Source organism: Apostichopus japonicus, chromosome 21 (assembly GCF_037975245.1).
Source record: "Apostichopus japonicus isolate 1M-3 chromosome 21, ASM3797524v1, whole genome shotgun sequence".
In the NCBI taxonomy this organism is placed as follows: Eukaryota; Metazoa; Echinodermata; class Holothuroidea; order Aspidochirotida; family Stichopodidae; genus Apostichopus; species Apostichopus japonicus.
This window is the reverse complement of record NC_092581.1, coordinates 15,483,755-15,498,621: the sequence shown is the minus strand read 5'-3', so window position 1 is coordinate 15,498,621 and position 14,867 is coordinate 15,483,755.

Genomic DNA, 14,867 nt, shown 5'->3' with positions numbered 1-14,867 from the left:
CAGACACACACTCAAATAACAAAAATAAACATAATATGAAAACGAAAGACCTTAGAGCCATTACGTTCAATAATTTCTAGTATTTTTTCACCTTGTTAATTCTCACTGGGAAATGGAAGCAATTTACTTAATTCGGGTCTAGCCTTTCGTCAACTCGTTACGGGCAGTATTGAAAAAGAAAAAAAAAATATAATAATACTTCTGCTGTTACAAATAAATTGAAAGAGCAGCTGAGTGGATCGAATATAATAAAAGTAATTTTGGCGATATGTTTTTAACCTCAGTTGTGATATTTTGTTTATTTTTCTTTATTAAATATCGCTTTGAGGTTTTTGAGATTATTCTTGATTTGCCTTTGAATCTTATATCGAAATATTAAACTTTCCTAGCCGTGTTGCATCGGTATTTTTCCAAGTGGCTTCAACTGGGTATATTTCGCAGGACCAAGTGGGCGACGCGGATCGGTCCTATCAACCTATCACAGTGGAACTACTTGGGTGAGAAGATGCGATGAAATATAACTCCACCAGTGTGGCTTGTGGCTGGATGTAATGGGCTTCGTTCGTCTTTCAGTAGGCCACTTATATAGCTCAAATGGAGTAAATCCACCATATGATTAACCCTCTATCTTACTTCTATATATATGTGGATAGAAAGTAAGAGGGCCTGACGTTTCGATCCTAGCAGGATCTTCTTCAGAGGCTGAATGACAAGTAACAGAAACTACAAGGGACAAAATACAAGCACAGAATACAGATAGGTAAATGAGCAGGGTGAACACAATGAGATTGATGTAAGAGGATTAGTTGACAAAGGGTGGAGAGAAGAAATAAACCAACAGGGAGAAGAGGAGGGGTAGGAGATAAACTATAGAGGGACAAAGAGCGGATTAAGAGAAGAGGGTAGGGAATTAACTGCAGAAGGACATAGAGAGGAAAGTGTGGAGAAAAGAGGTAGAAGAGAGCTAGGAGAAGAGGGGTGACATTTATATTTTACTTCTATGTGTACTGTAACCTATAAGTATAGACTTACTTCAAAAGAGTAAACCTGCTGGAATCCAAATGTTTATGTTTAGCTCGAAATTGGGTAAAGTAGGCAAGTTTATCTGTAGCCTATATACATGTGATAGAGTCCACCAAGGGCCCACATTAAATAATCATGCCTGCTGGCTATGGTATATATTACACGAAAAAAAAAGCAAATGTTACATTTCATAATAAATAATCCTAACCTGAAGAATGTGTTTGAAATGAAACATTGGCATTAAAAAATGAACCAGGATCTTTATGCTATTTTTAGATTTAATGATATCGCTATTAATTACAACCCCACCACGCTTGCATGAAATTAGTATTTCAAGAATGGAAAAATTATATTGACGACGTCGCAAATTACTACGCGCATGAATTAATGCCACGCTCGGTGTCCATGAACCTTATACTTATAGTGATGAAGTACAGTCCTAATTTCATTTCCGAAAGATTCTTATCTAACTGAAACACACTATAATGGTTGGTGCTTAAAGATAAATAAGGTTTGTTTTATGTCAATTGCACACCTGGATATTTACCTATAGAGGGTTTTAGATTATTACAGTACTATAATGTGCGAGGTTAACCCATCTTATATCAGGTAAAAGAACCAAGACCATCGAATCGGTAAATGTGCAAAGACCCTTTTTGTCTCTCTATCTAGCTGTTTTCTTTTTTGTTTTCTTAACTGCATGTGCACTAGAACATTGCAATTTTCCACAAGGTCTGCTCCCCTCCCCCTCCCCTACCCCTCCTCTCCCCTCCCATCCCCTCCCCTCCCCTCCCTCCCCTCCCCTCCTCTAACCTTGATCTGATAGAAACATGATATTCATACTACAATACGAGTGCTCTGAAGTGGGACATAACACTACAGTATAGAAACAATTGTCCCAACTGGGTGCGATGTCATATACAAGAGAAAGGCTTAAGGTTGGAGAGATTGCTAACGATTTCAAACAAATGAAAAGCCAGCCCCCCCCCCCAATCCGATTAATACCCCTCCCCAAGAAAACGAAAGGAGCGTAGCAAGGAATCCTGAGAAAAAAGGAGGGACAAGGAAGCCATAATCATTCATTCTTACGACCAAAAATTAAGAAAAGCTCGGGACCAGGCCCACTAAACCTCACCCTAAATACGCCCCAGGCCTGTTGTATATGATTCATAGCACTATTCTTGGAAATTAAGTCTGCTGTATCATCCTCTAAGCACAATCCCTGCTAATAAATCTTATTTAAGCTTGACATAGATCATTAAAGCACAACAGGATCAAACTGAACACATTAGTTTTTGAAATCAAATTTTCAAAGATAATCTATATACTGATTGATGATTTTTTTTCTGAAATAATAATTTATAAGTTTATGATGATCATTAATTGTCCCATGCATATTTTATCATGCTAATCATTACACGGGAGACGACTCCCCTCCGGCCACACCCCACACCTCTCCCGCTTTCCCTTTTCTAAATTTTTTATGCAATGGCTCAAACAATAAGTTCACTTCCCGTGTTTTTTTCTTCTTTCCCCATCAGGACAAGACAAGTTGTACTTTTGTCAAGATAAATAAAAAATTGAAGCATTTGATATCAGCACATCTTCGAAGGTAAATAGTAAATATAAAGGCCCTCCAATCTAGTCCATCCTATGTCCCCCTCCCCTCCACACTCTATCCCTCTCTCCTTCTCCCTCCCTCTCCACTCCTGATACACTCATTATACCAATGGACAATAGAAAGTGATGCCCCCCCCCCCAAAAAAAAAATGAAGAAGAAAAAATGAAGAAAAAAAGAACGCTGCACGATAAGTATTAATTATCAAATATAAAACTTTTGACTCCAATTTATATCCTTATATATTATATTCATATTACTCCCTAGAGGTTAAGGTTTCCTTTGAGCAAGGACAAGTTTAGATAAGATAGTTCCTCCTTCTTTTATCCTCCGCAGACTTGAAAGAACTTAGCAGTTTTCATCTGATATTCTTCTTGTCTTTAACTTAAAATCATTCCGTTTCTCTTATATTCATTAATTTATCGTCTATAAATAGTGTCTGTATATATAGTTCCAGTGTATAGTGAAAACGTAATTAATAATTTATGTACCCAATACTGTATCGATTGATGTGTGTTCCCCAATGAGATATTAATTTATTTATTCCTTTTTTACAACATTACAGTAATTAATTATTTTTTATCGCTCATTAAAAAAAAAACCCAACACACACACGCACACACAACACATTGCCTTAGAGATTAAAGCTGCTGTATGGACCGACAGATCGGCAAGTTATATTTAGAAGAAGGTTGGCATTAAACATGTCACCGTAAACTTGGTAGAACAATAACTTTGTATGTTTTTAATGACACCAATTAGTGAACACACATGGTTGTTAAAATGAAGGCTTTTACGACAAACGTAAGACATAAAATAACATGGTAAGAGGTTGTTGGTTCCAATGTCAGTAAGACAAGATCAAAGGAGAAACAAGTATACCATATTTAAGTTTATACAATAGATAGCTTTGTCTTGAGCAACTTCCCAAAGCTGCTAAGAAGAAAATCTTGTTCCATTTCGAAGATCATATAGTTTCAGTGGCGTAGGAATGTACTTTTGAGTGGGGGGGGGGGGCTGAAGACTGATGGCCGGCCTGGGGCAGGGGTCTAAGGGGAGGGGGTGTCCCCCTCCCCTTTGGAATTTTTTTTCATTTCCAGGTGGCCTCAGATGCAATTTGGTGCAATATAGCACACTTCAACACCCACTCCATTTTGTAAAGAATTTTGCATTTTCACCTGGCCTTAGATGCAATTTGGTGCTTCAAATGAGATTTTTTTCTCATTTGGAAATGAAAAAGGGGTTTTCTGACTTGCGGAGCGGGGGGGGGGGCGGAACGATACTTCCGCCCCCATATTTTTCACTGGGGGCTGGCGCCCCCAGCCCCCCCGGTTCCTACGCCCTTGTATAGTTTAACTACCGTTCATGTCTAGGGACTGTATTTGTATGTATGTATGCATGTATATATGTATGTAAGTATGTATGTATTTATATCCTCCTGCAAGCAGGAACTCGCGAAGAAGCCTCATTGGCTTATCAAGGCCGCAAGCTGACCGAAGTCATTCTCTTACATTCATATTTAACGTCCATGATTATGAATTGTTAATAGTCAACAAACTCTGTAACTGGACGACATACATTAATCTTGAAGTGACTCGAATCGGGGACCTTATGATTGGAAGGAACCGGCGTTAACCACATGCTGAGCTAACACTCCTCCACTGTCATTTTGTAAGTCTGTGATGTCACAATGCCACCAGGATGTGTAAAACAATAAAGAAACCTGCAAAGAGAATTCTATAGCATTTGTTTCATTCATTATAATCATGTATATTGGCGTAGCTATCTTGTAACCAATAGTTATTGGAGAGGGCCTAACCCGGTGTTATTCTGTGATGCCTTCGAAATCGAATCATGTCGACTCGTTTGTTATGGTATAATTTTTCTTCTTCTTTTACACGAGTTTCAGGTTAGTGATTAAGTAGATTTTATTTATTTCCTTTTTTTTTCACCTTCAGTTAGTATTTAAAAACATGTTCCATATTCCTGCTAGATTCTATATTAAGTCTGTAAATGATTGCTGACAATAAACAGCCATTGGAGATGGACGAACAACGCTCTTTATTCGTGTTATTTGTCCGCTGTTTTTTTTAATGGACTTTATATTTTATTCTGTCTCATGCACAGAGAGTTACTGAACAACACACGTTGGGTTTTTTCTTTGACCAGACTGGACGATAGCCTAGGTTGTCCTTGGTGAATACTATACCAAGGATTTATTAACATCTGAAGTACCTATTTTGCCAACGGCTCAGCACAACTTTCTGCGCAAAAAAGGGAAGTCTTTTTCCCCTTCCTTCTGTTTTTTTCTTGTTTGTTCCGTGTTAAATGCATTTATTTTTGGCCAGTGTAGTATTTTCCAGTTCGATATATTACATGAAGGCCACCTCTGACCGTTGGGTGCACTTATCATTGAACAAGCCCGAGTACAACCTAAAACTAACTTTCTATCCCCTCACCAATACAGACGCGTTCTCATGGTTGTTTTTGTTAACATATATAACACAAAAATATGTTCGATCCTGGAACGTTTTGGGATAAAAGATTCAAGTGGTTTAGCCATGGGGAATATTTAGTTGAAATGAGCTGTTTATTCACGGCCATGTACGAATATATTAATATAGAAGCAATGCCTCTTGTTCGGAATTTTTAAAGAGCTAGTGATCTACTCGTAGTGATGTGATTAACAAACCGGATCTGATGAGACCCATTCAAGGCGAGGGGGGGATTCATGCTATGAAAGGGTGTTCGCTTCAGATATTGCAAGAGATTATTTCGAAGTAAAAAAGAAATGTCACAAATATGATTTGAGGGGGGGGGGGGGGGATGGGGAGTGTTCGGAGATAAAAGCGATTGGGAAGGAAGGGGAGAGGATAAACTCCTACACTAACAATTTCAACATTCAAGAAAGGAAATTTCGAAGAGCGAAATAATTTGCTTTCCTTTTCACACATATTGTACGTGATATACTGAGATATGTAAGACTTCCAACCTTAGCATATACATATTTGTTTTATCTTGTCACTAAAATTTCAACTGTAAATATGTTTTAATTTCAAATATATATTTAATACTTCTTTCTTTGTTTGTCAATGTCTATTTTTTTTATACTCTTCCTTTTTTTCAAACGTATAAATACAAAGATATATATGTAAGACTTCAAAACTAAGTCCATAAGTCGAGTTTTCCGTCACTGCAGAAATTTAAGGCGTAAAAATGCTATACTTTTCATTATGTGCGTTTTCAATTTCAAACTTCTATCATTTTCTTTGTTTCTTTGCCTTTGTCTATTTATTTCTACTCTTCTACTATTAAAGTTAAAATGTCTGATTTAAAGTAGCAACTTTCCAACTATGGATTATGATTACAACCTCTCTTACGTCATCGATTACGTCCGCATGAAACTCACTTTAAGTTAAAGTAAACGTCTGTCTTTCATTATAGTTAAATATTTCGTGAAAATGCAGTAGGTCTTTAAACCTCCCCCCTTGAAATCACGGATAAGAAAGATGCTCATAGCATCATGCTTCAGACACACAATAATACGGGAACCTCTCTATAGTATCACCGTGGGCATTACTGTACCATGTAAAGTTAGATCTCTGGAACCGCTTTCTCTGTGTCAAGGTCAAAGTCACATCGATCTACGGGGTACACGAAGGGCGGATTTCAAATGCACTTTTTGTTTGATGACGTAGACATTGTATGGAAATTTGAAATTGATAATAGTTATTACGAAAAAGAAAAGATTTAAAAAAAAAGAGAAAAGAGGATGAAAAGTAAGTGTACAGTGGAAGGAAAGAAATGAAAAGCTTATTAGGTTGATTAAAAAGACAGTAATAATAAGATGATATGAAAAGGTGATTTATTAATTGGTACAGTGTTTGCTAATGTTTTTTGTATATTTTTTTTGGATTACCTTAATTTGCTAATTTAGGACATCAATTTATGTTTCGATAAATGTTGGTATGCGAAGTGTCATTTTCAGATAAAATAAGTTCTTATGTGAATTATTGACTGCTGGTGTGTATGTGTGGTGAGTGTGTGTGGTGGGGGGGGGGGGGTGATTTTGATCCAACTTTCGACGGTATTCGATAACGATATCATAATCAAAATAACATGGGTCATTATTCTCATTATCAAACTTCATTTCAATTGATGAAGTAAAAAATGAAAAAGTGAATTTTTCCAATTCATTTCTTGTATTCTCGATAACCTACCTAATATTTATTTCTCGTATATACTTCTATGCTCAACAACTAGCATATAGACACCCCTGCCTGCACACCTGGTAAGATTATAACCACAAACAAGAAAAGACACAACCATGTTTTGGTCAAAAATTTCAAAGAAAATAACTTCATTCTAATCTATTGTTAAAGTTCTTTCTTTAAATTACTATTCGGTTGAAATTTGAGTATATGAATATGTAAGACAATCTCGTCACTTCATGGAAATGACAAAGATATGAGGCCTATACTGAGCAGCGAGGGTGATGGCGTTGGTGGGGTAGGGGGAAGGCGGGGATGGGGTTGTCAGGATCTTTATCCCACCGATTGGGTTAGGTAAAGGTATGGTCCTTAATAGAATGGGGTCCTTGGCTTCCGGTAGTGGTTTCCCCACTGAATGTTTCTGCCGAGCTGACGGTGGGGCTGGAGGAATGTTATGTTACTCCCCTTCCTTCCTTCCTTGCGCCGGCCACTGATTCATGGTGTTTTATCATTAATTACAAGAAACCGTTTACGTCAGTCGTACCATGGAGGTGTCTTGTTTTTACCTCCATGGTCGTACTGGAAGAAGACAGCTCCCAATCACAGAATCTATACCTGGTAAGTCCGAGGCCTTGAAATCAAATCTGGTGAATTTATTTTCTAAGTTGTCCCTTAATCCAGCTATAACGAATTCTCTAAACTTAGTTGAAGATTTTCACAAAAATAAAGGTTTTTAAAAGGAATTCTTTCCAATGGGAGGGAAATGTTGAGGATTCTTATTGAACAACAAAAGAAGAAGAAGAAGGAGATAAAGAAGAAGGTAAGGACAAAAGATTCTTTGATAACATCGACTTATGATATCTAATTGTTGTACTCATTGAAGAGTCCTTGCTGGTAACCCACGAAAGGTAAGAGGGCCACCAACTGGCACTCTAGAGGGTATAGAACCACAAAGGAGGGGGGATTAGTTGGATAATGGAGGGGATATCGGCCGTATAAAGAGGTACCACTTAGGTAAGATGCGGGTATTAGTAGGTCTTTCAAGGGACAAATTAACGGTGCTTTTTTATTGAGAAGAAGGAGGCGAAAGAAGGTAGGATTTACTTGTCATTTGATGAAGCCTTTACCAAGGTAGTTAAAGAAGCGTCTCGTTTTATTAACCAACATCAAAATCTTTTTCTGTCATAGTTTTTGTGTTGCTTTTTTTAATTGATTGTTTTATTTCGCTGTGAAGACATCTCACCTCAACTTCTTTTACAGTTTAATCCCGACTTGTCAAGAGTTGATTGGAGAGTATAGAATGGCTCACAGCCTCTAGCCTTGAAGATAAATGAATTCTGTCTAAACCAAACACGTTAAATTGAAAGTTAACTTCACACCAATGACGTGGCTCATTCCTGTGGGTTCATTTCTCGAACACTAAAAGTGCTATTTGCGTCGTAACCAGGAATAGTCTGGTAGAAAATGTCTGTATGTAATTCATCCATCTGTTTGTTTGTTTGTCTGCCTAATATCATCCTTGAATGACCAGTTTTTGTCACGTTTTAATCGTATCTCTTGCTAAACTCATGTAAGTTTCTATATTGCGTGAGCTCCACACGTCCCTCCCTCCTTCCCTCCCCCTTCCACCCGTATGGAAAGCAGTTTCAACATTTAATCCGGAATTTTAGATATCAGAACTTTTCGTGGTTATTTCAGAAAACTAATTCTAATTAAGGTATCTAAATATGAATATTCGAGATATTTGTAATAAGAATCTCAGATATCTTAATTGCAATTCAGGAATTAGAGATATCTAAGATTTAATTTCAGACATGGGAATTAGTTTTTCAGATATCTGAAAGTTTCAAGTCATATATCTGGGAGCCTCTTTTATATCAAGATAACTGGAAAGGTAGGTGCAATTATTGGAAGATCGTTTTCAATAAAATTAAGATATCTGAAATGTTATTTCAGATATCTGAAAATAATGTAAAATATCTAAAAATTACAGATTACTTATATTGAAATGGATTTCCATATAACAGCCTCGCATAACGATTGATTCTAAATGTATAGGAATAAAAGTGTGCTTGTATATTGTACGGTTGAAAGAAGGGTGAGAAATGTTTTCGAGTGATGTGATTGTAACTATTCCCATTTTCTTGCTTCATTTGGGTTGTATACGGTACACTATGGCATTAATGCACTTTTAGATCAATTCTGTCTCTTTTCTATTTGAAATGTTTCTTTCTGATCACTACATGACTTCATACGATCATAAAAAACATTAATGTTAAATCGTATGATTTGAAACTAGTGACCACTCATGCAGACCAAATGGGTGAAAAAGAAACTGTTGGTTTGCAATGCATTCTGTGTAAGTAAGAAAACAACGGAGAACAAATTTCAGACATTTCCAGCTTTATGGAGCGCCAAAAAGGACATCATTATTCAGTCATTTTAATTGGTTTTAATCTTCATGCATGGCAATTTTTATCGTTACCTTTTTGTGAAAATCACAGATACCGATATGCCGCTGTTTTGGACTAGGTCGCGGCCAATTTTCGGTGATTTTTATCACAACTATTAATTGTTTTTTGTCAAGTGAGATTAACATTGATCAAACAAATATACCGACAACCGGTCTATTTGGATTTGTTCGCCAAAAATAGAACATTTAATTAGAGAGATTCATTAATTCATGATTCCATTTCATTATCATAATTTTCTTACGTTAATATTTTACCGCGTGCATAAAGCTAATTGGATTCTTCCTTATCCTTTTTATTATGTAAAAGAAAACATGATCATTATATGCGTTATTAAGGGGAGTTAGTTTATCACTTAGTACCGAAACGTTAGCAAAACAGTGCGAAAACATAATGCGATGTATGGATGAATAAATGAATAGAAGAACAGTGAATGGGTGATATCATGAATACATTTATAAATTAATGAATGGATGAAAGAAACACATATTACTCTATTAATGAATGCATGAATGGATGAATACATGTATGTATGAATAAATGAGTGAATAAATGAATGAGTAAAAATTATAATGCATGTATGTATGCATGAATGAATGAATGGACCAACTAACGAAACAACGAACGAACGTACCAACGAACGAACCAGCCAACGAACCAACGAACAAACGAATGAATGAATGAAAGAATGCATGCATGCATGCATGAATGAATGAATGAATGAATGAATTAATGATTGCATGAACGAACGAACGAACCAGCCAACGAACCAACGAATAAACAAATGAATGAATGAAAGAAAGAATGAATGGAAAGAACGAACGAACGAACGAACCAGCCAACGAACCAACGAATAAACAAATGAATGAATGAAAGAAAGAAAGAATGAATGGAAAGAACGAACGAACGAACGAACGAACGAACGAACGAACGAACGAACGAACGAACGAACGAACGAACGAACGAACGAACGAACGAACGAACGAACGAACGAACGAACGAACGAACGAACGAACGAACGAACGAACGAACGAACGAACGAACGAACGAACGAACGAACGAACGAACGAACGAACGAACGAACGAACGAACGAACGAACGAACGAACGAATGAATGAACGGACGGAATTTTGCATTTTCGAAACTGGAACATAAAAAGATAAAGGGTAAAAGGTAAGAAAACGAATTATCGTTGAATGTCCTTGAAGTAATGCTCAGAAATTGAAAGCTTGAAATGTTACTCTAAACCGTTGTGAATTTTACTGGTTCAATTTTCTCTCTAATTTTATTCCGTCTTTTTTGTATTTTCTAATTTCATATTTTATTTTTTTCGTTTCGATCACTGTTCTTCATACAATTTGACCGGTGATTGACCAGACAGAAATTTATATCTTGACCTTATAGGTGGTATAACTCTACTCCCAAAATATCCAGAGGTCGTAAAAGTGTTGATAAGTTTTCATACAGGCAATATATACTATGAAATCAATTAAACTAGAATTTTCATACCTTGAAATTATCTCTAAGAGTGAAAACAAGAATATTTTTTTCTCTCTCCTCATAAAAAAACAACACAACGTTCTGTGCGGCCACTCATTTCTCATGATAACTGTATCGTAAAATTGGAAACAAATGGATAATTTAAATCGGAAAGACATTTACCACCTACGAAGTTTATGGTCTGTGATAATCCGTCGACGATATTTGCGTATATCTGATGGATAAAAATTAGTTATTGACTTAACACTTTTTGAAATTATTCTTGTCTAGTTTGTTACGGACGTCAACAACAGGTGATATCAGTTAAGATACAAGGAATAGTTTTTATCTATCGGATAAAAAGGAATGGATTCTGAAAATTTGGATTTTAGTATTTTATCGAGAAGACTCTTGAAAGAACAAGAATGAAGAATCAAATTTGACAGGGACGTAGAGTGTTATTTGACTCTAATTAAAATGTTGACGAATTTAATCTCGAAACGTTCGGAAAAAAAATAATTCTTTGAATAACAAACACCAGTGAATGATCTTACTCCACGATATTTCAATGATCCTTTATTCACTGTAGCGATGAAGACTTGAACAAGTCTAAATATGATATCATTGATCCAAATGTGCTTGAACATTTAATGTGTTTCTTTATTTATGACAATATTTATTTCCTGTAATACCGATGGGCCTCGCAAATATTAAATCCAATAATATTATATATGTTCTTATAACATGATTTAATAATGACCTTGATATACGTCTCATGACTGTTTACGTTAAGTTTGAAAAAAAGGGAAGAAAAACGAAAATTAAGTAAAGCGTTTCACCTCCTTAATTGCGACACTATGAGAATTAACAGTATGGCAGCTCCCCCCCCCCCTCCCACCCCATTCCACCTCCACCCCGTCTTCATGACAGAACTTTTAAATACTGATAGTTTTCAAACGGGAGCAAGAATTTCAGTAGATATTTGGAAAAATTGTTCATCCCAAAAAAGTTCCAAGCAAACATGAGCTAAAGATAATTGTTGTGGTTGCTTTTCCAGTAAAGAGCATTCAAATAATATTATTTCTTTTTATGATATAACATTGATTCATGACATTAATATTTTATTAATTATACGACTTGTTGCACGAACTAAAACTTCAAAAAAAATTGTACATCTCATCACCGACCATGATTCAGGGAAACTCCCAATGCTAATCACGAAGCTTTTAACTCTATGTTAACTGAGCTTTTAATGTTATGCGTACGTGTTTGAAAGCCTATTTCGTGATTCACTCTAATTAAATTTCGTCCAGCATCTCTCTTTCATATGTTTTTTTGTGTGTGTAGAGAACGGAAATTGGGAGAAGAAAAAGAGAAAGAAAGAAAAAGAATAAGAAAGAATATATTCCAGGCGTAATTTGTTCGATTGGCCTTCAGCCTACAGTCATTTTATATTCTTAAATTCCACTGAGATGTTAAATGATGTACGCGTACGAGAGCATCTTGTGTTTTCTTGTTTGTTTTTGTTTTCTCTTGTTTTTTTTTCTCTTCTAATATATATTTTTCTTCTTTCTCAAGTTTGACTGTAAATAGATCAAAATGTAGCCAAACATAGCCCGATAATAAGAGAGGAATGGTGCTAAGAGAAGTGCCGAATGTCGCCCTAGGGGTAAGCAGGGTGATAGGACGCACGAGGTTCACTGGAGGTCACGACTTAAAGGAGCTTTACAGACCTTTAAATATTTGGGAGCAAACTTTTTATCGGTTTATTATACTAAACTTTGTGTTATAAAGTTGTTTTAACTTTTTTTCTGCTTTAAAATAAGAGCCTATACTCCCATATATTTTAAGAAGTTATAAAAGATGGTGAAAAGTATTTACGTACTAAAAGTTGTTTTTTTTCTTCTTTCATTTAACATTTAGCGACTCGTGCAATGTATATAGTATGAGCATAAATGTTCACATCTACAGGCTAAGAAGAGTTGTACGACAATGGGAGCCGGGAGAGGCTCGTCATTGTGCCTTTTTTATCACTTTTATCATTCTAGTATGAGTCGCCGGAAGTACCAAAAAAACAAGGGGGGAAATCAAAATGCCAAGTGAGTGTTACCAGAATACAAAAGGCGTTTGTTGAAGGCCATTTGAAAGACCTAAGGACACATTCGACGCGGTATCTTCGCAAGCGTTTTGCTATTTCTAAACGAAATCGTATCCAGTTAAACAAACGTACCTTGACACACCACCGAGCGGTCAAGTACCTCTTCATGACGTCATTCGATATTGTCAGTTGGAAGTCTGATTGTTTGTTGTTTTGTTTAATTTCCCTTTTGGAGAAATCCAAGATTGCGATAGAAAAGTTTTGTTTCCTTTAACAAGAAACCGTAATAGGGATATTGGACAGGTTTTTTTTATCAAGATGAGACAGACAAAATGGCTGAATGTCAAGTGTAAACGGATTAACGTGATGACAATTAACCATCCGTAATGAAAACACATGAAATATGGCTATATGAAGCAACCTGTTTGTAAACTCTTCCCATATTTTATTTTAGGGTGTGTGATCAATTGAGGGCCATAATGGTTTCTGTCCCGTCATGATACGTAACCGAGACTAGCACAGATGCATCGCCTTAAAACCGTTAGGTTATCTATTCAAACCCACCAGCAAACGAAATTCTCCTGACCCATTCAAATTTGCCGCTGCAACGGAGTCATCCGTGAATTTGGCATTTATGTCTGCTTTGCTAATAATTGGGAAATTGTGTTTTTCTTCCTGTTTTTCCCCTCTTTTCGAAACAGGTGCTTATCATACGCTGAGGTACACTCTAGTCCGTTGGATGGGAACGTTAAGTGACGGTCCCGGGAGCAAGCCTGCCTGGCTGGTAATTTTCTGAACACTCGTCGAAACGAGTATAGACTTGTTTGTAAGCCGGTGTTCATCCATGATCATCATATACAAACATGATTTTAAATGAGCATCTATCGGCTTCCTTACCCTTGAGAAATACTTTACTAAACTCAACTGAACTAAACTTACCCGTCGGTGAACTTATAGCGATGTTCAAGGTTAAAGATTTTAAAAATGTAGAAAATTTTAGGCAAAGCTAAAATTACTACGGATTGCGTTACGTTGGCTTTTGTTATTAAGTATTTAATTATTTACTGAGCGTTTGGCTAGATTTTGGTGTTTTAAAGTAATAAAAAAAATCTTATCCGAAATAATGTGTTGTGTATTTCATCCTGATAATGAATATCAGCGAAAGCCAACATATAAAAGTCATTTGAAATTAGATTTTTAGACATGGAGTCCAATAGGCTGAATATCCAGCAGATAGAACAATACCAGTGGCGAATCCAAGGGAGGGGCCCGGACGCTAGATACGGGGGGGGGGGGTGTTGGGTGGCGGGCGTCCCTTCCATACCCCATTGGCAATCCTCTGTGTGATTGTTGCGGCTGAGAATTTGCTCACTTGTCTTATACAAAAGACAACACGTAGTAACGGTTACAATCTCGGGTCAAAGGTGAAATGGGTTTTGTTTTGTTTTGTTTCTTTGATAAATCCCACAATGGTTATAAACGGTATCAGAGGTATTCGTAGAGACGTTACTTGTCAACACGAAGGGGCCTTGCTACTAAATATACACACTCTACAAATACACATTATGATCGAAAAAATAACATAAAATAGAAGTTTATGATCCATTGGTAACGATAGACTTGGAGAAAAGTCATAAATTATCACCTCATTTTACAACCAATTGAAACGATACGGCTACCAACCAACGATCAACTATAGGAGTTTGACCGCCGAGAGAGACAACAAAATGGAGAACCTCCAAGCAAAAATAATCTTATATGATAACTGTTTGAGGAGGGGGAGAGAGAACATCCCTGTGTGATAATGCACTTAACAGCTATATCCTGCGTGGGGGTTGTCTGTAACACTATGACAGGCCCCGACATTCGGCAAGGAAAGGGGGAGGTGGATACATGGTAACCCCCACATTTTCACAGAAATGAGGATGACACGAGCTTTGGTGACACCATAGGCGGCAATTTTCAAC